The sequence below is a fragment of the Giraffa tippelskirchi genome, chromosome 9 (genome assembly GCF_054371585.1).
Source record: "Giraffa tippelskirchi isolate mGirTip1 chromosome 9, T2T-mGirTip1v1.2.pri, whole genome shotgun sequence".
NCBI lineage: Eukaryota > Metazoa > Chordata > Mammalia > Artiodactyla > Giraffidae > Giraffa > Giraffa tippelskirchi.
This window is the reverse complement of record NC_137283.1, coordinates 25,912,369-25,938,719: the sequence shown is the minus strand read 5'-3', so window position 1 is coordinate 25,938,719 and position 26,351 is coordinate 25,912,369. Positions and strand designations below refer to the sequence as shown.

General features: G+C 41.8%; 1 protein-coding gene across 3 annotated transcripts in view; it reads right to left on the bottom strand.

Annotated features, from left to right (window-relative positions):
• The window catches only part of CNTN3 (contactin 3), a 380,656-nt gene extending 356,286 nt beyond the window's left edge, over nucleotides 1-24,370 (bottom strand). For all 3 annotated transcript variants that reach the window (XM_081528272.1, XM_081528273.1, XM_081528271.1), the window contains exon 1: nucleotides 23,928-24,370. The gene's annotated coding sequence lies outside the window, so the exon portion shown is untranslated. The remainder of the gene's footprint in view (nucleotides 1-23,927) is intronic.
• Nucleotides 24,371-26,351: the final 1,981 nt, after the last annotated feature.

The window sequence follows — 26,351 nt, the reverse complement described above, 5'->3', positions numbered from 1 at the left end:
TCCTTTAGGATGGACTGGTTGGATCTTCTTGAAGACCAAGGGACTCTCAAGAGTCTTCTCCAACACCACAGTTCAAAAGCATCAATACTTCAGCGCTCAGCTTTCTTCAGAGTCCAACTCTCACATCCATACATGACTACGGGAAAAACCATAGCCTTGACTAGACGGACCTTTGTTGACAAAGTAATATCGCTGCTTTTTAATATGCTGTCTAGGTTGGTCATAACTTTCCTTCCAAGGAGTAAGCGTCTTTTAATTTCATGGCTGCAGTTACCATCTACAGTGATTTTGGAGCCCTCCAAAAATAAAGTCTGACACTGTTTCTACTGTTTCCCCATCTATTTCCATGAATTGACGGAACCAGATGCCATGATCTTAGTTTTCTGAATGTTGAATTTTAAGCCAACTTTTTCACTCTCCTCTTTCACTTTCATCAAGAGGCTCTTTAGTTCTTCTTCACTTTCTGCCATAAGGGTGCTGTCATTTGCATATCTGAGGTTATTGATATTTCTCCTGGCAATCTTGATTCAAGCTTGTGCTTCTTCTAGCCCAGCGTTTCTCATGATGTACTCTGCATATAAGTTAAATAAGCAGGGTGACAATATACAGCCTTGACGTATTCTTTTTCCTGTTTGGAACCAGTCTGTTGGTCCACAAACAGTTCTAACCATTGCTTCCTGACCTGCATACAGGTTTCTCAAGAGGCAGGTCAGATGGTCTGGTATTCCCATCTCTTTCAGAATTTTCCACAGTTTATTGTGAACCACACAGTCAAAGGCTTTGGCATAGTCAATAAAGCAGAAATAGATGTTATTCTGGAACTCTCTTGCTTCTTCGATTATCCAGTGGATGCTGGCAGTTTGATCTCTGATTCCTCTGCCTTTTCTAAAACCAGCTTGAACATTTGGAAGTTCATGGTTCACATACTGCTGAAGCCTGGCTTGGAGAATTTTGAGAATTACTTTTCTAGTGTGTGAGATGAGTGCAATTGGGCGGTAGTTTGAGCATTCTTTGGCATTGCCTTTCTATAGGATTGGAATGAAAACTGACCTTTTACAGTCCTGTGGCCACTGCTGACTTTTCCAGATTTGCTGACATATTTAGTGCAGCACTTTCACAGCATCATCTTTTTGTATTTGAAATAGCTCAACTGGAATTCCATCACATCCAATAGCTTTGTTCGTAGTGATGCTTCCTAAGGCCCATTTGACTTCACATTCCAGGATTTCCGGCTCTAGGTGAGTGATCACACCATCGTGATTATGTGGGTCGTGAAGATCTTTCTTGTACAGTTCTTCTGTGTATTCCTGCCATCTCTTCTTAATATCTTCTGCTTCTGTTAGGTCCATACCATTTCTGTCCTTTATTGTGCCTATCGTTGCATGAAATGTTCCCTTGGTATCTCTAGTTTTCTTGAAGAGATCTCTAGTCTTTCCCATTCTGTTGTTTTCCTCTATTTCTTTGCACTGATCACTAAGGAAGGCTTTCTTATCTCTCCTTGCTATTCTTTGGAACTCTGCATTCAAATAGGTATATCTTTCCTTTTCTCCTTTACTTTTCCCTTCTCTTCTTTTCACAGCTATTTGTAAGGCCTCCTCAGACAGCCATTTTGCTTTTTTGCATTTCTTCTTTTGGGGGATGGTCTTGATCCCTGTCTCCTGTACAATGTCACAAACCTCCATCCATAGTTCATAAGGGACTCTGTCTATCAGTTCTAGTCCCTTAAATCTATTTGTCACTTCCACTGTATAATTGTAAGGGATTTGATTTAGGTCATATCTGAATGGTGTAGTGGTTTTCCCCACTTTCTTCAATTTAAGTCTGAAATTAGCAATAAATAGTTCATGATCTGAGCCATAGTCAGCTCCCGGTCTTGTTTTTGCTGACTTTATAGAGCTTCTCCATCTTTGGCTGCAAAGAATGTAATCAATCTGATTTTGGTGTTGACCATCTGGTGATGTCCATGTGTAGAGTCTTCTCTTGCATTGTTGGAAGAGGGTGTTTTCTATGATCAGTGCGTTATCTTGGCAAAACTCTATTAGCCTTTGCCCTGCTTCATTCTGTACTCCAAGGCCAAATTTGCCTGTTACTCCAGGTGTTTCTTGACTTCCTACTTTTGCATTCCAGTCCCCTATAATGAAAAGGACATCTTTTTTGGGTGTTAGTTTTAAAAGGTCTTGTAGGTCTTCATAGAACTGTTCAACTTCAGCTTCTTCAGCATTACTGGTTGGGGCATAGACTTGGGATTACTTTGATATTGAATGGTTTGCCTTGGAAACGAACAGAGATCATTCTGTTGTTTCGGAGATTGCATCCAAGTACTGCATTTCAGACTCTTTTGTTGATTATGATGGCTACTTCATTTCTTCTAAGTGATTCCTGCCCACAGTTGTAGATATAATGATCATCTGAGTTTAATTCACCCATTCCAGTCCATTTTAGTTATTGTTGAAGGAAATGGCAACCCACTCCAGTGTTCTTGCCTGGAGAATCCCAGGGACAGAGGAGCCTGGTGGGCTGCCATCTATGGGGTCGCACAGAGTTGGACATGACAGAAGTGACTTAGCAGCAGCAGCAGCAGCAGTCCATTTTAGTTAGCTGATTTCTAGAATATCAACATTCACTCTTGCCATCTCCTGTTTGACCACTTCCAATTTGCCTTGATTCATGGACCTAACATTCCAGGTTCCTATGCAATATTGCACTTTACAGCATCGGATCTTGCTTCTATCACCAGTCACATCCACAACTGAGTGTTCTTTTTGCTTTGGCTCCATCCCTTCATTCTTTCTGGAGTTATTTCTCCACTGATCTCCTGTAGCTTATTGGGCACCTACCGACTTGCGGAGTTCATCCTTCAGTGTCCTATCTTGTCCTATACTGTTCATGGGGTTCTCAAGGCAAGAATATCGAAGTGGTTTGCCATTCTCTTCTCCAGTGGACCACATTCTGTAGACTTCTCCACCATGTAATATCAACAATATAATGTGCATTTAAGCATGATTATCAATTCATTAAATGAATATGGAATGGCTACTAAGATACAGATTGTATGCCAGGAACAAGTGACCAGCAGGTAGAAAATTTTATAGTGTAGAGGGGTATAAAGGCAATGATAATACACAATGCCAAATGCTATCATGTGCTACCCTGTGCTAAAGTGCTTCAGTTGTGTCTGACTCTATGTGACCCCATGGGTTGCAGCCCGCCAGGCTCCTCTATCCACAGGATTCTCCATGCAACAATACTGGAGTGGGTTGCCATGCCCTCCTCCAGGTGATCTTTCCTACCCAGGGATGAAACCTATGTCTCTTAAGTCTCCTGCATTGGCAGGTGGGTTCTTTACCACTATTACCACCTAGGAAGCCCAAAATAACAGAGTTAAAATAAAGGTATGGAGATTTTTTTCTAAATCTAGAAATAAATATGTTGAAGCAATACAACATAAGAAAGGTGGCTCATTTTTTGTAAGGATTAAATGAAGTGGTTAGCATAGCACTTAGCACATAATTAGCCCACATTAAATGTTGCTGAAAAATCTCAACTATACAAAGAGTTACAAGAATTCAAACAGGGAAAGCTCATGAGTGGTTTGCAGGTTATTTTCAGATTTTTTCTAATTGGTTCAATAATTCTGAGAGGGTACCGTCTGCCCATTGGGAGTATAACCCGGAGGGGCCAAAATAAGACATGTTTCCTTCTCTCAAACTACTCAATCTGGAAAATATACACTAAATAAGAATAATGAGAGATACAAAAGGTAGAGCAAAAGATCATAACCTGTTCAGGAATGCTGTTTAATTTGAAATTCTTAAGAGGAGGAGGAGTAAGCCAGGCAATGGCTGCTGAGTATATATATATATGAATCTATTGATATGTGTGAGGGTGAGGCAGAAGCAATGGGGAAGTGTAACCCAGCCATTTGCAACAGTATATGCAAAGGTCTGGTCAAGAAATGGAAGACATTCATCATTGTTAGAATCAGAAAGCACAGGGAGGACCTCCCCATCGTAAGGCCAGAGGGGGCAGGAGGGTGAGAGATCACACGGAGTCCTCAGGACTCATGTCAAGTAACCTGGACTTTAACTTAAGATCAACTGAAATTTACCAGAGTTTTGGTAAGCATTTCAACAGGGTTTTGTATTTAAAATGCATGATGCAGTGTGAAAACAAAATCAGAATAGTCAAGAATAGATATTGGAGACAGAAGGCAGACTGTATGCTTTTGCAGTAATTGAGAAAAATGATGATGGTGGTTTAGCTGAAGCTGTTGGCATTAAAGGTGGAGGGAACTGGGCAGTTTCAGCAGATATTCTGGACGTAGGAAAGACAGGAATTGTTGCTAATTATGGCCTCAAAAAAGGAGAAGAAGTCAGCAGGAAATACTAGGTTTGTGGGTTGAGCAACTGATTTTGATTCTGGTGTTGCTTTCCTGTGGGGACAATGGAGAACACATTGGTAGAAAAGTAATTCTGGCCAGGACTCTGGCTGACAAGGTCAGCTCTATACATATCAAGGCTGAAGGGCTCTGAAACATCCAAGTACACATTGTATATTGACTAGCATAAAGGAGGTTATGCTATACCAACAAACAACTTGAAAATCTCCTTAGATGGCAACAGTGAAGTTTAACCCATGCTCATATTTGATGTCCACTGCAGGTCCACAGAGGGCTCTGCTCACAGCAGCCACTCAGTTCCCAGGCTCACAGAAACTCCATCTTACCTCAGGCTTCCATGGCTGCAGAAGCAGATAAGGACACAGAGAACCATGTATGGGCTCTCGGAGTCCCTGCAGGGAGGGACTAAATGTGAAATGTTCACATTCCTTTGGCCAAAGTAAGTCAAGGGACCAAGTCTGCCATCAACAATGCAGCAGGAAAGAAGTCATCCTTTCCTTGGGAAGGAGTAAATGATTATCAATAGCTTCTTACAGTAATAAAGCAAACAATTAAGATAAATAGGTTTAGACTTTTAGATTAAACTAACTAGAGAGAGCGAGAGGGCAAGAGAGAGACAGACAGAGAGAGATTTGAGAAGAGAGATGTTAAGGTGAATTTTTTAAAAGATGGGTATGATTTTCAAGGGGGTTCCCAGGTGGCACAGTGGTAAAGAATGTGCCTGCCAATGCAGGAGATGCAAGAGATGCAGGTTCGATCCCTGGGTTGGGAAGATCCCTTGGAGCAGGAAATGGCAACACACTCCAATACTCTTGCCTGGAGAATTCCATAGACAAAAGACCCTGTTGGGCTGCAGTCCATGTGGTCGCAAAGTGTCGGACATGACTGAGCAACTCATAATTGTGCTCGTAAGCACAGCACATGATTTTGACAGAAGAAAGAAAATCATTAAGGGCTTCCCTGGTGGTCCAGTAGTTGGGAATCAGCCTTGCAATGCAAGAGATACTGGTTTGATCCCTGGTCCGGGATGATCCCCTATGCTGTGGAGCAACTAAGCCTGTGCAACACAGCTACTGAGCCAGTACTCTATAGAGACTGCGAGCTGCAACTACTCTGTGCACCGCAGAGCCTATGCTCTGCAACCAGAGAAGCCACTGCAATGATAAGCTTGCGTACCACAAGGAGTAGACCCCACTCACCACAACTAGAAAAAAGCCTGCAGAGCAAAGAAGACCCAGTGTAGTCATAAATCAATAAATCTTAAAGAAAAAAAAAATAAGAGGATTCCAGATATTAATGTGGGATGATGGAAAGGAAAGCATCAGTGACAGGTGAAAGTTTTCATTAGATTTTGCATTCCTCTCTTTACAATGAAGAGGAAAAAGGGGGGGGGGGAATAAGTAAATGATTCATTTGAGAGGGAGTAGGAAAATGAGCCAATCAAAGTCTCCATGACCAAAAGAGGAAAGAGAAGACCATCTTGGAAAGAAGGGAAATGACAGGGTTAAGCTGGGAAGGGAAGCTGGGAAGGGAAGCTGAAATAGGTCCTGAACAGTAAAGTCAATTTTAGTCATAGAGATGAAATTTTACATAGAGAGAAAAGTGAGTCTACTTGGGGTCTGAGATGAGCAGAAAAGTTCACTCACAATCCCTATGGAAGACAAGGCAATAGCTCTCATTTACAGTTATATTTTTTTTTTTTCTTATAAGTGGAGGCTGTTCTGGGGTGAAAAATGCATTGCTTTCGGACATGGGACATGCAGATTCCACTTCTGGTTAGGTTATTAATCTAAGGTATTTGATTTAAGGTATTCAATTTGATCTAAGGTATTCAATGAATCTTTTTGGTCTCACTAGTTAAAATACATTCTAAGATGCTAAACTGTATAAGCATTTTTGGACCTAACATGAGAGCAATACAAAGAGAGACTGTACCTAGATCCACTCCCTCCTTGGTCTCTTAGTACCTGAGATTCACCACAGGACACGACCTCCATGCTCTAATACCTGATACTCCACCCAAAGCAAAATCTTCCTCTGTCACAATTCACAACCTGCCAACTATCCACCTAACATGTTCTCCACTGCAACAAGCATGGAAATGATCCACCGGTTCAAGAACTTGCCAGGACAGCTCTTACCAACCAGACAACCTGTATGTATTTTGACTTCCAACCCTCCATGCACTGAGGATTCAGTTCAGTCCTAGATTCACAGGAGGCCTTCCCTGATCATTCTACTTGATAGTCAGCTCAGATTCCTCTTCTTCTGAACTCCCTTGTCTTTTCACATATATCACATTTCCATTATTCTATGACGTTTTATATACACACACACACGGAGAGAGAAAGAGAGAGAGAGAATGCAAATAGAGAATAATAAGGACACCAACACTAATATTGTACAAACACAAATATCAATAGGCAGCAAAACTATTGACTTTCCCCTAAGGTCCTTACCTCTCATATTTATTATAACAAATCTACACAGTTGGAATCAATATTCCAACTTTAAAGCTGAAGAAACTAAGCTGAAGAATGTAGGCAAGGTCACAAACTATTAAGTGGTAAATAAAATTTATCTGGATTAAGACGCACAGGCATAATGACAGGCACAATTTCATAATATTGTTCACTAGGTTTCTAAACACATGTCAGTTCTTCCCACTGGACTGTATGCTCCCTTAGAGCCTTCATTATACTTTCTCTCTCTGTATCACTGGACCTCATACTGAACTCTTCCACTCAGGCAGCAATTAAAGAGTTATAATTCATTCAAAGGCAATAAACTTACATTTACATTTCCTGTTTCTTATTTGAAAAGCAACTAAAGTCTAGAAGGCATTTACAGTGCTTAATGGATATGAGGCTTGCTGGTATGGCAGTTTCCATTATTGGCTCAAATTCTCCACCCCTCCCTACCTGTGCCTTGGCCACGTGACAGTTCCTCCAATTTAAGGGGCAGAGGATAGTCCCACTCCCTGAAATTTGGCTTTGGCCGTGTTTCTTGTTATGGCCCACAGAACATACAAACGTGAAATGCTAGTTGCAAGCCAAGATCGTAACAGATCTTCTACGTTTCTACTTATCCTTTTGTACTCATGCAACTGGCATAAGAATAATTTCCACCACGGAGCTTCTCCTTCAGCTTGCACCCCAGAATAACATGTGGAAACACCTGAATCAGCCAGACCTGCAGCTTGAGCAAAGCACTCTAGCCAAGCCCAGTCAAGATGTGCCAATTCTCAGCTCATCCACAAAAATATGAGCAAGCATAGCTGAGTTCAGCAGAGCCACCCCAGCCAATCTACAACAGCAAGAACTAGATAAATTTCTCTTTGAGGCTACTGAAATTTTCTGGTTGCTATTTATGCAGAATCATTGTGGCAATAAATCAATCATACAAGTAAACTGTACTCATGATTCACAAATAGTTCTTCTTCACCCCCAGACCTACATGTGGAATGTGTTTCTGCCCATTGTCTTGCCCATGCAGTTTTTTGATAGCATATCAAGATATGAGACATACATAATACATATGGTATGTATTATAGAAGAAACTATAATGTGCTAGGAAGGGTTTGGTTTAGTTTCATAAGATGTTGAGACTTTACTAAAATCTTAGACTTCTAGCTTGACAATATGATTAGATAAGACTTTGGGGGTATAGTTTTTATAGAGGGAGTGAGTAAAATTTGTATACATGTGATTAAAAGTATACTTTGTGTGTATAAGGTACACTATGGTAGATTCACTATTATTTGTAAACATTTAGTTTATCTTTTTATTGGCCATGTGGTGGCTTCTGGCCAATGAAATGCTAGAAAACCTGATATATGACCAGTTCTAGCCAAAGTTTTGAAAGCAACTGCACAGTTCAGGTAAGCCCCTTGGGTTTCTATTCCCTTCCATGAGAATACACCGGAAATAAGGACCTTTCTTAACTTGAATTCCCTAGGAACAAAATCTGAGATGAAGAAGGTTTAACGGAGAAATTATTGTGAAAAAAGGAAAAAAAAAAAGTATTAGGAAGTTAAAAAAAGAAAAAAAGGCAAGAACAGCCAGAGGGGAACTGGTAAAGTAGGTGCAATGGAGGCATGGGTTGGTCCTAAAGGGCTTTTGGAGCTGGGATGATCCTTCAGAGTTGTGCCAAAACCAGGGGACCAGGTTTTGTTGTCCCTGTATCAGTCAGTCACTGTATGAGCCATGACCCAAGAAAAGGCATAAACTTGGCTGAGCTCCCTACACAAAAGGAAACTCCTAGGTGAGAGAGGAAGCTGAGGGCCATTGGTAGCTGGTATTCTGAGCAGACATGGGCAGATATATTGGCCCTGAATAGGTGGACCTGGAGAGAGCACCACAATATGCGCTACAACTGGGCCTTCAACCTGGACTCCAAAATGGAAAGCCACATCGGGCACAGTCACTTCACAGAATGGAAGGGAGCCAGACCGTCCCAGAGCCAACCCTCAGCTCACAGGCAACAGAGGGGAGGGTACTCCATTGTTAGAAACCCTTGAGATTTTCAGATAGTTAGTTACAAAAGAAAAGCTGACCAAAAACATTTATAAAATAACAAAAAAGAGATAAGACTTCATGTTTTAAAAACATTTATCTATCTTTTATAATATGCTTTTAAAATTAGAATGTGTGTGTTATTGCTGCATAAACTACCCCCAAACTGAATCACTTAACCGCATGTATTAGCTGATTATTATGCATTTGACCTGAGTTAAGCTGAGCATTTGGTTTGCCATTATGCCTGGGGTCATTCATGTAATATTAATCTTCCGATGGCTTAACTGATCACTCACATGACTAATTACCAATTTTGGCTATTGGCTCTGTCTTTATCTGGCTACTCATTGTTAAAAGGCTTTCCTGGACTTTTTACGTAGTGGTCTCAGGGAAAGTCCCAGGGGGCTCAGAGATAAAGAATCCGCCTGCCAATGCAGAAGACACAGGTTCCATCCCTGGTTCTAGAAGATCCCCTGAAGAAGGACATGGCAACCAACTCCAGTATTCTTGCCTGGGAAATCCTATGGACAGAGGAGCCTGGCGGGCTACAGTCCATGGGGTCACAAAGAGTCAGACGTGACTTAGCAACTAAAACAACAACTCATGGCAAGAATGGAACCTCTCAGTGTCTTAAGACTGAGGTCAGCATTCACATTCATACCTACACTTCACTTTATCTACATTTTATTGCTCAAATACCATAACTTAGCCCAAAGGGAAGGGAAATAGATTCACTGCTTAAAGGGAAGAAAGAGCAGAGTACCAAGGACAGTGTTATTGCAGCCATCTTTGCAGACAGTCTCCCACAGGGCTGATGTGTGCTTTGTCTTTTTCTAAAGTTATTTTTCTCTGACAATCAAACTTGACAGACACATTTTAGATTCTCCTTTCCCATCCCTGGGGGTGGGGAGTGGGGGACACCTGTAAACATATGTAATTTTTTCAATCACTGACAACTGAAACCAGATCTGATAGACAGAGTGCCTGATGAACTATGGACGGAGGTTTGTGACATTGTACAGGAGACAGGGATCAAGACCATCCCCATGGAAAAGAAATGCAAAAAAGCAAATGGCTGTCTGAGGAGGCCTTACAGATAGCTGGGAAGAGAAGAGACGAGAAAAGCAAAGGAGAAAATGAAAGATATTCCCATCTGAATGCAGAGTTCCAAAGAATAGCAAGGAGAGATAAGAAAGCCTTCCTCAGCAATCAATGCAAAGAAATAGAGGAAAACAACAGAATGGGAAAGACTAGAAATCTCTTCAAGAAAATTAGAGATACCAAGGGAACATTTCACGCAAAGATGGGCTCAATAAAGGACAGAAATGGTATGGACCTAACAGAAGCAGAAGATATTAAGAAGAGGTGGCAAGAATACACAGAAGAACTGTACAAAAAAGATCTTCACGACCCAGATAATCACGATGATGTGATCATTCACCTAGAGCCAGACATGCTGGAACATGAAGTCAAGTGGGCCTTAGAAAGCATCACTACGAACAAAGCTATTGGAGGTGATAGAATTCCAGTTGAGCTATTTCAAATCCTGAAAGATGATGCTGTGAAAGTGCTGCACTCAATATGCCAGCAAATCTGGAAATCGCAGCAGTGGCCACAGGACTGGAAAAGGTCAGTTTTCATTCCAGTACCAAAGATAGGCAATGCCAAAGAATGCTCGAACTACCACACAATTGCACTCATCTCACACGCTAGTAAAGTAGTGCACAAAATTTTCCAAGCCAGAATTCAGCAATAAGTGAACCGTGAACTTCCAGATGTTCAAGCTGGTTTTAGAAAAGGCAGAGGAGCCAGAGATCAAATTGCCAACATCCGCTGGATCATCGAAAAAGCAAGAGAGTTCCAGAAAAACATCTATTTCTGCTTTACTGACTATGCCAAAGCCTTTGACTGTGTGGATCACAACAAACTGTGGAAAATTATTAAAGAGATAGGAATACCAGACCATCTGACCTATCTCTTGAGAAACCTGTATGCAGGTCAGGAAGTGACAGTTAGAACTGGACATGGAACAACAGACTGGTTCCAAATAGGAAAAGGAGTCCGTCAAGGCTGTATATTGTCACCCTGCTTATTTAACTTATATGCAGAGTACATCATGAGAAATGCTGGGTTGGAGGAAGCACAAGCTGGAATCAAGATTGCCGGGAAAAATATCAATAACCTCAGATATGCAGATGACACCACCCTTATGGCAGAAAGCGAAGAAGAACTAAAGAGTCTCTTGATGAAAGTGAAAGAGGAGAGTGAAAAAGTTGGCTTAAAGCTCAACATTCAGAAAACTAATATCATGGCATCTGGTCCCATCACTTCATGGCAAATAGATGGGGAAACAGTGTCAGACTTTATTTTTTTGGGCTCCAAAATCACTGCAGATGGTGATTGCAGCCATGAAATTAAAAGACGCTTACTCCTTGGAAGGAAAGTTATGACCAACCTAGATAGCATATTTAAAAGCAGAGACATTACTTTGCCAACAAAGTTCCGTCTAGTCAAAGCTATGGTTTTTCCAGTAGTCATGTATGGATGTGAGAGTTGGACAGTGAAGAAAGCTGAGCGCCGAAGAATTGATGCTTTTGAACTGTGGTGTTGGAGAAGACTCTTGAGAGCCCCTTGGACTGCAAGGAGATCCAACCAGTCCATCCTAAAGGAGATTAGTCCTGGGTGTTCATTGGAAGGACTGATGTTGAAGCTGAAGCTCCAATACTTTGGCCACCTCATGCGAAGAGCTGACTCATTGGAAAAGACCCTAATGCTGGGAAGGATTGGGAGCAGGAGGAGAAGGGGACGATAGAGGATGAGATGGTTGGATGGCATCACCGACTCGATGGACCTCGGTTTGGGTGGACTCTGGGAGTTGGTGATGGACAAGTAGGCCTAGTGTACTGTGATTCATGGGGTCGCAAATTGTCAGACACGACTGAGCGACTGAACTGAACTGAACTGAAAACATTTACCCACTAGGGGTCAGTATAGAAGAGTCAGCTCAAAAATATGACCCTAAAGCAAGAAATAAAACTAAGAAAAGGAAATAAAGAGAAGGGGAGATGAAAAATAAGGGAGGAAGAAGATACTAACTTTAAATAATACTGACATTTAACCCTATATAAAACTGCACAAGCCTCCCCATCATTAGATTTTATTCTCTTCTGCTTGAACGCATACAAAATGGATGTATCTCTTACTCTATGAAGTTGTGTGTGTGTGTGTGTGTGTGTGTGTGTGTGTGTGTGTGTGTGTGTGTGTGTGTGTGTGTGTGTGTGTGTGTGTGTGTGTGTGTGTGTGTGTGTGTGTTGCTTCAGTCCAGACCAATTCTCTGTGACCCTATGAACTGCAGCCCATCAGGCTCCTCTGTCCATGGGAATATCCAGGCAAGAATACTAGAGTGGGTAGCCATGCCCTCCTCCAGGGGATCTTCCTGACCCAAGGATCAAACCTGCCTCACTTACGTCCCCTGCATTGGCAGGCGAGTTCTTTACCACTAGCACCACCTGGGAAGTCCTATGACTTTATGATTTGGGATTTATCTATTCCCTATTCTAATCTATGTGTTGGGTAATGTGTGTTGGGGAGATGAATCAAAGTAGGTGGAAAGAATGACAAAGAAGTAATCGGATTACTAATAATCATATAGAATATTAATAATAAAAAAAAAGAAAATCAAGATTCAAGAAGAAAACCCCATAAGAAGTTTCTGGAAAAATGACAAAGTATTTCCAAGCAAGTTGTAATGCAAAAACATTTACAGCAAGAGACAATTTTAACCCTATTAGATTAAAAAGAGATAATGCTGTAAGTCTAGCATTTCTCATCTTTGGAAATATGTATGCCCTCCATGTATAAGAATCTTTGCAGAATATATGGTTTGTTTCATGACACAAAAAAACTTATATATTAAGACCTTTTTGTTATTTTTAAAAACTAATATTTCTAATGAGTACTACAACACCAACCCCACAGAGGCAATTACTGCTTAATATTAGTGAAACAATAATTCAGTAAATTAGCACTAAATATAAACATGTATTACCTTTCCATTGCATATGAGAAACATTTTATTTAATGGCATGAGAATATGAGCGAGAAAATATTTGACACACAGGACTCAAGTTTCCAAACTGCACAGCAGGTATATACAGCGCTCAGTTGGTTTCGCTTGTCAAAAATAAAAGGAGTCCCAGTAAAGAGTCACTGAGAATAGTTGAGAAAAATGACAAACTGTCCAACATATAAATGTGAATGCCTTTGTAGGTATAGGGAATGGATGGGGGTAAAGGAGGTACTGTCTACTGTTGCAGGCATACAACTTGGGTACAACTATGCCTTATCTATATTCTAGAAGCTTCAGAATATTCATCAGAATTAGTAACAAGGAATGGTAATCAGCAACTCTCTGCTGCTTTACATTCACAGAGGCAGCCAGCCCAAGTGAGTAGCAGCCATAAGATTAGATCACTAGCTATACTGTTCGGTTGATTTTAATTGCCTGAAAAGGGTCATTACCGTCTACTGCAACGTGTTAAGTTATTTTAAAGAGTGACTATTTCTATGTAAGAAATAAAAATGGACTCTGATTCAGTTTGAAAGTCCAAGAACGCATTCAGCTGGGTCTTCGTCCTGGTGGCATAAAAGTGCTATTCAACTCTAAATAAACAAACACATTTACCTGCAGGACTTGTTAAAAGTAGTACTGAAAGTCAACACAGATTCCCAAACCAATGACCACAGATAACCACCCAAATGTCATATCCTGGTTTATAAAATGCCAAGATTTCCATTTCCATAGCAACCCTTTTTTTTTTTTTTTAACATACAGGCAACTTGAAGGTAAAGAACTACATGATATTTAAGAAGACAAATATTTGCATGGAAAAAGGTCTGTAGAAGTGGAACTTTTGACACCTCAAAGATACTTGGAAAATATTACATCAGTGTAGGTTCACATGGAAACTGCAGCTCTCACGATAGTTGTCCTTTAAATTAAAATTCTAGACTCATGAACCTATATATGGCATAAAACAGCACAGAGGTATATACACATTCTTGCAATCAGGTTAAAACAATAGTGACACTAGAATAAGATCTGTTGTCTAGTTAATATCATGCACTAGGATCGCTTTACTGGTTCTGGTATCATACTACAGCTACAGGCAACGTCACCATCACAGGTAGCTGGGTGAAGGATATTCAGAACTCTTTGTACTATCTCTGCAACTTGCTATGAGTATAATAACTTCAAAACAAAAAGTTTTAAGATGTAGGTTACCAAGCCTGACTCCCACAGGTAACTGTGAAAGTCCTGTAAGGGCGAAGGGATTTCCATTATTTCAAGAAGGACAGTCCATGTTTCTAGAAAGATCATTAACTAGGAAGCAGTGAAAAAAGAGTAGATTCGGCACAATAAAAGGGGCTTTCTGTTTGAAGGATAACTGGTGAGACTGTTTAATGCTCATAAAGCTTTCATCCATTTATAAGCAATTAATTATAGCTCAGGAAGAAATGCTTTTGATTTCTTGCGATGCAGTCATTTAGTTATTTCTTATCCCAATGTTTTATTCTAATAAGAAATGAAATTTGAGAATTCCAAATTGTCCCCTTGCACTAAAATGAACCAGTTACACCTAGGACCGATCCTTGGTATTGACAACCTTTAGCTTATGCTTCTTTTAGGGTATAGGTCTGTTAAAAGAATTTTCTAAATTCAGATCATTATCAAGATATTCATCTATTGTCAATGAATGACTTGTCACCCTGTGTAAAGTAAAATAAAATCTTTACATATACACTAAAATCATTTTAAGTCCAAAAAAAGAAACCCTAATATAAGATTGAGGGCAGGAGGAAAAGGGGACGACAGAGGATGAGATGGCTGGATGGCATCACCGACTCAATGGACATGGGTTTGGGTGGGCTCTGGGAGTTGGTGATGGACAGGGAGGCCTGGCGTGCTGCAGTTCATGGGGTCGCAAAGAGTCAGACACGACTGAGCGACTGAACTGAACTGAACTGAATATAACTACAGCCGAATCTATCTTTTTTTCCTTCCACAAATACTTACCAAGATCCTAATATGTGGGTTCTACTCTACTCACAGTCTATCAGGAGAGGCAGATGTTAAACAAATAAACAGTGTTAAACTCTAATCCATTCTTTCTCTAAAGAACTTGAAAACACAGGTAAGAGCAGACAGCATGAGGCAAATCTAGTCTGGGAGGACAAGAAAGTCTTCTTGAAGAAACATGGATGGGCCTAACTGGATAAACGGTAGGATTGAAAGTAAAGAGCTTTCCTGTCAGAAGTAACAGTGAATTGAGGGTAGAGATGAACTGAAATGGGAATGAGGGGCTTGAGATGGAACGCCTGGGTGCAGAGACCCTGAAGTTGTGTCACGCTGAATTGTAAGGAAAGTTAAAGATGGTGCCTGTAGTGGGAATGCTCTATGCGGGGGGACCCAGGGGAAGAAGTCTCATGTAGACAGGCTGCATCAGTGGCACTTTTTCTCTAGGCGATGAGTATCCAATGACACAACGTGGATTAACACAACAACACCATGGGTTGGAAAGACTGCAGCAAGAAAGGGAGTGTGGGAAGGAAGATCGTTTCTTAACCTGCTGTATTTAGGTAAAATGTGTACAGGAAATAAAGTGCTTGGACCCTAAAGTGAAGGTGTTAGTCATTCAGTTGTGTTCGATTCTTTGCAACCCATGGACTATAACCCACCAGGCTTCTCTGTCCATGGAATTCTCCAGGCAAGAATACTGGAGTAGGTAGCCATTCCCTTCTCCAGGGGATCTTCCTAACCCAGGGATCAAACCTGGATCTCCCGCATCGTAGGCAGATTCTTTACCTGAGTCACCAAGGAAGCCCTTGGACACTACACTGGTGCATAATAACCTGAATAAAAGTTCTTGTATTTTTAATTAGTTGGCTACCTACAGGAACAAAGGAAGAGGATGATGCCAAAGACCTCTGGTGCCACATGCTTTGAGGACCTCTATGAGAGTCAAAGAAAAAAGACACCATCTAAATTTGAACCAGCTTGAGAAGAAAAAGGATGACTGCCATACTGACAAAACAAGTCTGAAGTAGTATTCAAGAGATCTAAGAGACTATGCACAATGCCAAAGAGAGAATACTCTGAAAGCGAGTTGCAGACTTTTGCTGAACAGGGAGAATCTTCACGGAATCCTTGGTCACAGGGGTTCTCAGTCACATGTTGCAAACTCAGTGCCCCCAAAGCACAGTTCTCATGGGTGGGACCAGGGCTTCCTAGTGGCTCGGTGGTAAAGAATCTACTAGCCAAGCAGGAGACAGGGGTTCGATTCCTAGGTCAGGAAGATCTCCAGGAGAAGAAAATGGCAGCCTACTCCAGTATTCTTGCCTTGAAAATCCCACAGACAGAGGAGCCTGGAGGGCTATACAGTCCTTGGGGTCACAAAGAGTCAGATATAACTTAGAATGTGAACAGCAACAGGAAGCCGCACAGGTAGATCAAACTCCACTGTGAGCTGGGTACTATGTCAGGAACTGCCCTGCAGCAGCAAGGAAAACAGATGTGGTAATTGCTTAACCAAACTGATCACATGGATTCCAGCCCTGTCTAACTCAATGAAACTATGAGCCATGCAGTCTAGGGCCTCCCAAGAAGGACAGGTCATGGTGTAGAGTTCTGACAAAATGTGGTACTCTGGAGAAGGGAATGGCAAACCACTTTATCGTTCTTGCCTTGAGAACCCCATGAACAGTATGAAAAGGCAAAAAGATATGACACTGAAAGATGAACTAAGGTCAGTAGGTGCTGGATATGCTACTGGAGAAGAGTGAAGAAATAGCTCCAGAAGGAATGATGAGGCTAAGCCAAAGCAGAAACATCACCTAGTTCTGGATGAGTCGGTGGCGGGAGTAAAGTCTGATGCTGTAAAGAACAATATTGCACAGGAACCTGGAATGTTAGGTCCATGAATCAAAGTAAATTGAAAGTGGTCAAACAGATGACAAGAGTGAACATCGATGGACTCAGTGAACTAAAATGGATGGGAACAGGTAGATTTAATTCAGATGACCATTGTATCTACTACTGTGGGTGAGAACCCTTTAGAAGAAATGGAGTAGCCATCATAGTCAACAAAAGAATTCAAAATGCAGTGCTTGGGTGCTATCCCAAAAATGACAGAACGATGTCTGTTCATTTCCAAGGCAAACTATTTAACATAATAGTAATCCAAGTCTATGCCCCAACCAGTAATGCTGAAGGAGTTGAAGGTGAATGGTTCTATGAAGACCTACAAGACCTTACCTTCTAGAACTAACATCAAAGAAAGGTGTCTTTTTCATCATAGGGGGCTGAGATGGAAAAGTAAGAAATCAGGAGATACCTGGAGTAACAGGCAAGTTTGGCCTTGCGGTACAAAATGAAGCAGGACAAAGGCTAACAGAGTTTTGCCAAGAGAACACACTGGTCATAGCAAAAAACCTCTTCCAACAACACAAGAGATGGCTCTACACATGGACATTATCAGATGGTCAATACTGAAATTGGCCTCTTTACCATCTGAGCCATCCGAGAAGCCCATACCAAAATCAGATTCATTATATTCTTTGCAGCCAAAGATGGAGAAGCTCTATACGGTCAGCAAAAAAAAAAAAAAAAAAAAGACCAAGAGCTGACTGTGGCTCAGATCATGAACTACTTATTGTAAAATTTAGACTTAAATTGAAGAAAGTAGGGAAAACCACTAGACCATTCAGGTATGACCTACATCAAATCCCTTACAATTATACAGTGGAAGTGACAAAACATATTCAAGGGATTAGATCTGAAAGAGTGCCTAAAGAACTCTGCATGGAGGTTCATAACACTATACTGGAGGCACTGTTCAAAACCATACCCAAGAAAAAGAAATGCAAAAAGGCCAAAGGTTGTCTGAGGAGGTCTCACAAATAACTGAGAAAAAAAAGGAAGCAAAAGGCAAAGGAGAAAAGGAAAGATATACCTATGTGAATGCAGAGTTCCAAAGAATAACAAGGCGATAAGAAAGCCTTCCTAAGTGAACCATGCAAAAAATATAGGCAAACAATAGAATGGGAAAGACTAGAGATCTCTTCAAGAAAATTTGATACCAAGGGAATATTTCATGCAAAGATGGGCATAATAAAGGACAGAAATGGTATGGACAGAAGAGATTAAGAAAAGATGGCAAGCATACACAGAAGAACCATACAAGAAAGATCATAATGACACGGATATACACAGTGGTGTGATCACTCACCTAGAACCAGACATCTTGTAGTGTGAAGTCAAGTGGGCCTTAGGAAGCATCATTACGAACAAAGTGGAGGTGACGGAATTCCAGCTGAGCTATTTCAAATTCCAAAAGATGATGCTGTTAAAGTGCTACACTCAATATGCCAGCAAATTTGGAAAACTCAGCAGTGGCCACAGGACTGGAAATGTTCAGCTTTCATTCCAATTCAAAAGAAGGGCAATGCCAAAGAATGTTCACACTACCACACAATTGCACTCATTTCACATGGTAGCAAAGTAATGCTCAAAATCCTTTAAGCTATGCTTCAACAGTACATGGACTGATAACTTCCAGATGTACAAGCTGAATTTAGAGAAGACAGAGGAACCAGTGATCAAATTGCCAACATTCACTGGATCACAGAAAAAGCAAGAGAATTCTAGAAAAACATCTACTGCGGCTTCATGGACTACACTAAAGCCTTTAACTCTGTGGATAACAACAAACAGTGGAAAATTCTTAGAGAGATGGGAATAATGTACCTGCTCCTAATATATCTGTATGCAGTTCAAGAAGCAAGTTAGAACCGGACATGGAAAAACAGACTGGTTCAAAGTTGGGAAAGGAGTACTTTACGGCTGTATATTGTCATCCTGCTTATTTAAATTGTAAGCAGAATACATTATGCAAAATGCTGGGCTGGATGAAACACAAGCTGGAATCAAGATTGCTGGGAGAAACACCAATAACCTCAGATATGCAGATGACAACATTATGGCAGAAAGCAAAGAGGCACTAAAGAGCCTCTTGATGAAAGTGAATGAGGAGAGTGAAAAAGCTGTCTTAAAACTCAACTTTCAGAAAACTAACATCATGGCATCCGGTTCCATCACTTCATGGCAAAAAATGGGTTAACAATGGAAACAGTGACAGACTTTATTTTCTTGGGCTCCAAAATCACTGCAGATGGTGACTGCAGCCATGAAATTAAAGACTCTTGCTCCTTAGAAGAAAAGCTATGACAAACCTAGACCACATATTAAAAAGCAGAGACATTACTTTGTGAACAAATGTCTCTCTAGTCAAAGTTATGATTTTTCCAGTAGTCACACATGGATGTGGGTGTTGGATCATAAAGAAGGCTGAGTGCTGAAGAATCAATTCTTTTGAACTCAGGTGCTAGCGAAGACTCTTGAGAGTCCCTTGGACTGCACGGAGATCAAACCAGTCAATCCTAAAGGAAATCAAGCCTGAATATTCATCGGAATGATTAATACTGAAGCTCCAATATTTTCACCACCTGATACAAGGAGCCAACTCATTTGAAAAGACCCAACTCATTGGAAAAGACCCTGATGCTGGAAAAGACCGAAGGCAGGATGAGAAGGGGACGACAGAGGATGAGATAATTGGATGGCATCACCGACTCAATGGACATGAGTTTGAGCAAGCTCCAGGAGATGGTCAAGGACAGGGAAGCCTGGCGTGCTGCAATCCATGGAGTCACAGAGAGTTGGACACAACTGAGCAACTGCTGACAAGATGGCTCACAGAACAGTCAACAGGTATCAGATGAGGAAACAGTTCCAAGTTACGATGAGGAGGACATAAACAGAAAGTTATGGAGGATATGAACAGAAAGAGACTAACAGAGGTGCCCTAATTTAGAGAAGAAAGGAAATGAACGAGAGCCCTCTCTTAGAAACTGGTATTTGAACTGTGACCTAAGGAATGAGCATCAGGCAAAATCTTCAGTGTGTGTGTGTCTTCATGTGTTTCTGTGTTGGGGGGTAAAGGCTAAAGAGAGCTACCAGACAAAGGGACAGATGAAGCCCTAAGGCAGGAAAGAGGTCAACAAAACCACAGACATAAAAAATAAAGCCTAGTAAGTTCTTACTGGTAGCGTTTGAATCCTACAGGACTCTCTTATCACAAATAGCTCTGAATGCCACACAAAGCCATCTAAGTGCTTGGAGGAGAGGAGTACTAATTTAATTTACATTGAAAAAAGAAAAATACTGCCCTGACAGCTGTGCGAGAAGAATTTGGGGAAACAATCAAGAAAGGCAGGGAAGCCAGTGTAGTTTTCTCAGGAGAGAAGATGGTGAGTTGGACTAGGATGATATGACTGGAGGGAAGTGGGCAAATTGGAGAAATGTTTGAGAATTATAATCAAAAGGACACATGAGAACTGAGTTGGACTAGTTCCAAAAATAAGAGTTTTTCAAGTATTGTGGTCCCAATAATTCTTTATTCTATTAAAAATAGTATACTGTCAGTCTCATTTATCAGCAATATAATCAAAGTGCTTTTTGAATTACAGAGCTCATCTCTTAACATTTGCAAGGCATTCAGAGTCACGATTTAGAAAAACAAATCTGTTCTATTTTAGAACACAGAGAATTTATAGTCTGAGTTCTAAAGGCACCTAAGAGAGTGCTATGGAATTGCTATAACATACATAATCTATTTCTTAAAATGTCAATACGTCTGCCATAAGGAATATGCATACCTTCTGAATTATTTTATCCTACTTAATAAAATAGTCATTTCTTCTCACTTTTTTTGCAAGGCAGCTTCCTGCACAGTAAAGATTCTACAAATATTTACATTCCAAGTAGCAGAGCTGTTTGAGATGCAATAAAGTTCTGCCAGCACTTCTATTACAAAGCCTTATTTCTTGTTTATAACATGTACATAAAAAGGGGGGAAAATAAAACTGTACTGTGGATTGAAACTTGGCATACAAAGTTTCAAAGAGAAAGTGCATTTCTCCCGCAGCAAATTTTCAAAAGGAATATTCCATCATGTAGGAGACATACTGAGCTGCAATGGGGAAAGGGACTAAGGGGCAAAAAACACTTAGGGGGAGTGGACACAAAAGTCATTTCGCACACATGATCCTATACTCAACTCTGATTTTTTTATACAAATTAGATCTGAGACTGAGATCTGTAACCCATCAATCTCAAGCAGTGTTCTATCTTAAAATATTCTGTGGCTGCAGCATGCTAATTACTGCCAAACATCTTTGCAAAAAAGGGTATTACCCAATACATTATTATCAAGCGTAAGAAAGGAATAGCCCAATAGCATGAAGTGACTAATAAAACTATAGGAGTACCTCAGAGATGCCCATCTTCAGGGAAACAAAGTACCTCCCTAAGATCAGAAGGGTTATTAAAGTTGGACTGGTAATGATTCAATCAGAGATGGCAAGCAAACATACACAGCACCAATAAATCCTCCTGCCATCTGCGTATCTCCGAATGCATAAGATAACATTACTGCTAACAACTTACTAACTGGTGACTGGAACATAGAGCTTCTCTGTTTGGCAGCACTGCAACAATACACTGAGCTATATCTAGATCTGGCAGTTTGAAAGGGGCAATTATATCTATATACTATTTCAGCACAAAACATATTAAGAGTTAATGAGAACTTCAAGTTGGACACTTCAATTATGCAGTAAAAACAAAGCTGGAAAATGTGTACTAAATGGATGAGAAGGAGTTAGGAACTTATAAAAGAGAAAGACATATCTTGCCAGCAGAGCGAAGAGGTTATTATTTTGTAATAACTAGGCATATATGAAATGTGACAGTGATAAAACTGAACATAAATCAGCAACCGAAAGGCCACAGCTTGTTGTCCGCAGCTAATCTTTTGCTCCAGTTGAAATTGCTCAGCACTTTGGTCCTATTAAATGTTTTGTTCCCATTTGAAGGAACACTTGGGCTATCTGGTTGTGTTGTAAAGGATATTTGAAAGTTAGCGTTCTCCTGCAGAAATGAACTTAATGCCTCATGTCTTCAGGCTGGCATTAATGACATCCAGACAGCAAGTAGGGCATGGGGCTGAATGTTACTGTCTGCTGAGGCAGGCAGTGCCTGAATCTATTCTGCTGCAAATCAATTAGCCACTCAATGCCTCCCATAGCCCATCTTTAGAAAGGAGGCCCATGCACATGGATTCAATCCCACCACTCATGTAAAAACAAATGTGCAGCAATTTGCTCTATGTTCCTGATGGATATGGATCCTTTCCAGGGTCCTCAAACCACATGTTGACTCTCAACTGTTTACAAGCAACCATTGAAACATGAGTAATCCCTGAAGCCCCTAATTTTATAATTTGCAGTCTTCCCATTAAGAAAGCTGAACCTATCAGACATCTCTTATGAACAATGCTTGGGAAAACCTGTCTTATTGTACTCAGCAATTGGCACATAGTAGGCATTTTGCAAGCACTGTTCAAATGGATATGGATATTAACCCCAGACAACTTTGTCCTTAGTACCTTGACCCACAAAGGGTTAAAACCACAAACTCGGATGCCAGGTTACAGCAGCCAAAGTCCTGTTACTGTTAGTAAACAGGGGCTAACAAGGCAAAAGTAGCACATTTGACTTCAATATTGAGACATAATAGCTGTTTCAAAAGCAATTACTCCTCCTTTCAATCTCAGAAGGGCTCTGCTTCATTGTTCTGATTAATGCCTGTTTTTAATCTATTTACAGATCAGCATTCTTTTTCAGCTGGTGTGATATTCATCTCTGTGGGGGTAGACAGACCACAGCACTCACAGTCTTCCTACTTTTTTCCCCCCAGTTATTCTTGCTTAATCATCTTTAAATTATTTCTGGATTTAGCTAGTCACCATATGAGCTGGGGTTTCTGACCTCTCTCCTGCACATGACATATCTCCTGTCTGTTGCTTTCTCTAGCTGTGTTTCCTCATATCTTGATTTGAGATGAAGAGATTTAGCCACCCCTTTCCCAGAGCTCTGTCTGTGTCCCTCCCTTAGGCTCAGAACGGAGATTTGCTCTCCTTCCCATAGCGGGCACCGTTTGTTATTAAATCATTCCTCTGGGCGCATCTCTGTGTTGTAAATCGATAAACAAATGCGATACAGGGAAGGATACAGGGAAGGACAGGACTGGCGAGCCGCGGAGCTTTGCACAAGCGGAGCCCAGAAGCTGGTCATATCAAGCAAACCAAAAAAAAAAAAAAACAATCCCCCAAGGTGCTATGACTTGGAGTGCCCGGTTAGCATTTCCTAGTTTTCTGGTCTCAGTATTTTGGTACCTGCTTGGTTAGCTTCGCAGGACTCCTCAGAGAACTGAGAAGCATCCAAAGACGAGCGGCCAATCTCAATTACACTGGATCCCTGCCCATCAGAGAAAACCTGGCAAATGAACGCAACGGAGGATTCCGTCCAAGACTGCAGATTTGAAAGTGGAAACAGAATGCAGCTGGAAAGCTTGATTGCTAATAGAAGCATCCTCCACCCTGGCTTGCTCAGAGGTGGAAGCCAGGAAGGAGGGTTCTGGCAAAAAAAAAAAAAAAAAAACAGGTTTGCCATTTCCACTCTCTGCATCATGGACCTAGGGTTCTTCCTCTGCACCCTCATGGTTCACAACTTTTCCTCCCAACTTTCACTGTCCAAAACCGCTCCGTAAAGGATAAGCCAGGGGAAGCCACCTCGCGTTTCGCCACGCTCCTGCCAGGGATGCGGCGTCTTCCTATCTGGAAATCAATCCTCCCCCGAGAAATGGCAAAATAACCCCCCTAAAGCAAAGCAGCCAGGAGAGGCAGCTTTTATTCTCGACCCTTCAGGTGTATTTCTCCGCAAACAAACTTTGGGGCTGAGGAGCCATGAAGCCAGTGAGGAAAGTTTGCCCCAGCGGATGGCTCATCCCAGTACCCGGACCGGCGCGACGAGCCGGGCATGCCAGAACCTACCTGGTCCCTGCAGCTAGCTGACTAGGCGCCAGCCCCGCCAACTTGCCAGCCACAAACAGCCCGGGCCCGCTGGACAGCAGTGCGCGCCCGCGCGAGCCGCCGCCGCAGTGTCCCAGCCCGCGCTGTTCCCGGCCGAGCCCACGGCGCCCGCCCGACAGCCGCCGCCACCGCGCGCCAGGCTGCTGTGGCTGCTGCCGGCGCCGAGCAAGCGCTTCTTGCGCCTCAGCCTCTCCGCGCGGGCGCGGGAAGGAGGGGAGACGCGCGGGCGGGAGGGGCGGGGAGCGAGGCGGATCAGCCAACGAGGTCCCGCGTCTCGCGCCGCCGGCTCTCCCCGCTGCGCGCCGCCGGCTCTCCCCGCTGCGCTCCGCCGGACTCCGCGTCGCCCTGCGCTCGGGCCGCGTGCGCCCGCGTGCGTTCGCCCTCCGCAGGGCCCTGGGCGCGGCGCCGGAGCGAGGCGGCGGTCAGCGTGTCACCACTGGGTGGCCTCGTGCGCGCATAGTTGGGCTCCAGGGAGCACGGGGTTAAAGGTAGGGGGTTCCTGCTGCTTCGCTCCTACAAGTGCACAAAGATGGACAATTTTAATATTGAAGTCAGTAATATACTAAGGGTTCTCTTTGTACCAGTTAGTAAACTGCGCAGTTGAAGTGAATTAGTTATTGCTTGTCTCCAGAGCACCCCTGGATCTATTATTACTCTCTGCTTTAGTGATGAGGAAGTTAATTTGACTAAAGCTTCATTGAGTCACTTATGAGAATAATTCCCCCCTTGGTGGGGGTGTCTTTTTAAAAGGACCCTGTGAGATAGATCTTATCACCTTTATTTTCTTAAATAACAGTGTTTTGAGAACCTGGCCTTGAATGAAAGGCTACTGAAGTCCTAAACCCGTGCTTTGAACAGCTGGACTAGACTTACTTCCCTGCCTCTGCAAGGGTTGTTCAGTGTAGCTTTACTTCTAATTGAAAAATTGTAGGAAACAGCCTTATGATTAGAATAGCTAGTTAAAACATAGTGGAGGCATAGGATATAAAATATAATACAGCAACTACAGAGAGGGAAGTACATATACCAATATTGGCATGAAATGACCTTCAAGAGGTATTACTAGGAGAAGAAGGGTTCAGGAAAAGTATTTTCAGTTTTTTACTCATATACATGTGTGCATGCATATTTATGCCTTCAGCATTTCTGGAAGGATGTCCCAAGATACTGATGACAAGAGTCCTTGTGAGTAAAACTGAAGCTGGGATTGAATTTTATAATTATTTGACATTGTTTTTAAAGTGTAGCATAAATTTGCTTTCCTTTATAGTAAAAGAAAAAACTACTTTTTTTTTTTTTTAATTACACTTAAAAGAGCCCTGTCTCCTCTCCTGTCCCTTCCTCTCTCTGACCCCTACTGTCAGAGGAGCGCAACCTGCAGTCAAGGGCAGTGACCTGGGCCAAAAAGACCTGAGATGGGGTTTAAGGAAAATGGCTGCTTGACTGTTCTTTCTCATTTTTGCTTATTTCTCCCAGAAATATGTGTTCCTGTTTAGTCCTCTACAACTCAGAAAGGAATTCAAGCTTTTGGAAAACTCCTTCAAGGGGTATACAAGCCAACAGGTAGAACCCAGGTCAGTAAGATGCAGGGCACCGCTCCCTTCAGGGAAGCCCACACGCAGGGCTCCAGTCCTCCCTGCTGGCAGAAGGAAACTGCTTCAAAGTAAGGCGGCGTTCCCCCAGAACTATTTGGGCAGCTGTGCCTCCTTTCCCCTTGAGCACACAGCAGGGTCCTGGGATATACTGGGTAACTTGGATCGTGGCCACTTTAACCCTGTCTCTCACTTTATCAGGAAAACTGTTCTTCCCTGTCAAAGAAATGGCTGAATGAAAACAAAAAAAAAGAACAAGAAGAAAAAGATGGAATTATTTATGTTTCAAAAGAGGGGAGGTAAGCATAGATAGAGCTCACTGCTATAAATAAAAATAATGTGCTTTTCCCCATCAGAATTAAATTGCAGTAAATTTAGGCTCCTTAAGGTCTCTCTACTTAGCAAAAGAAAAAAATAGAACAGGTACCCAACGGTGGTTTATGGTCGTTTCAGTTGTTATTGGTTACTGTAAATAATCTTTTTGCTTGGAATCTGGGAACATGTTGGCAAACCCCCTGAGTGTGACAACATGTTTTATTGGGTAGAACTGGTGTATTCTGGAAGGAACTGAGAAAACTTTCCATGCAAATTATGTTCATGCCTTCACCTAGCAGGTGCAATTACTGCCAGGCCCACATCCATCACAGGAGTGCCTCTTCTCTTAATATTTTCAAGTTGATGTCTCACAATGCATTTTCCTTCTCATACATACATAAACATAGACCCTGTCTAATGGGAAGGGAAAGAGCATTTTTATCAAGGAGGGGGAGCTGGCCCCAGGCAGCAAAATGAT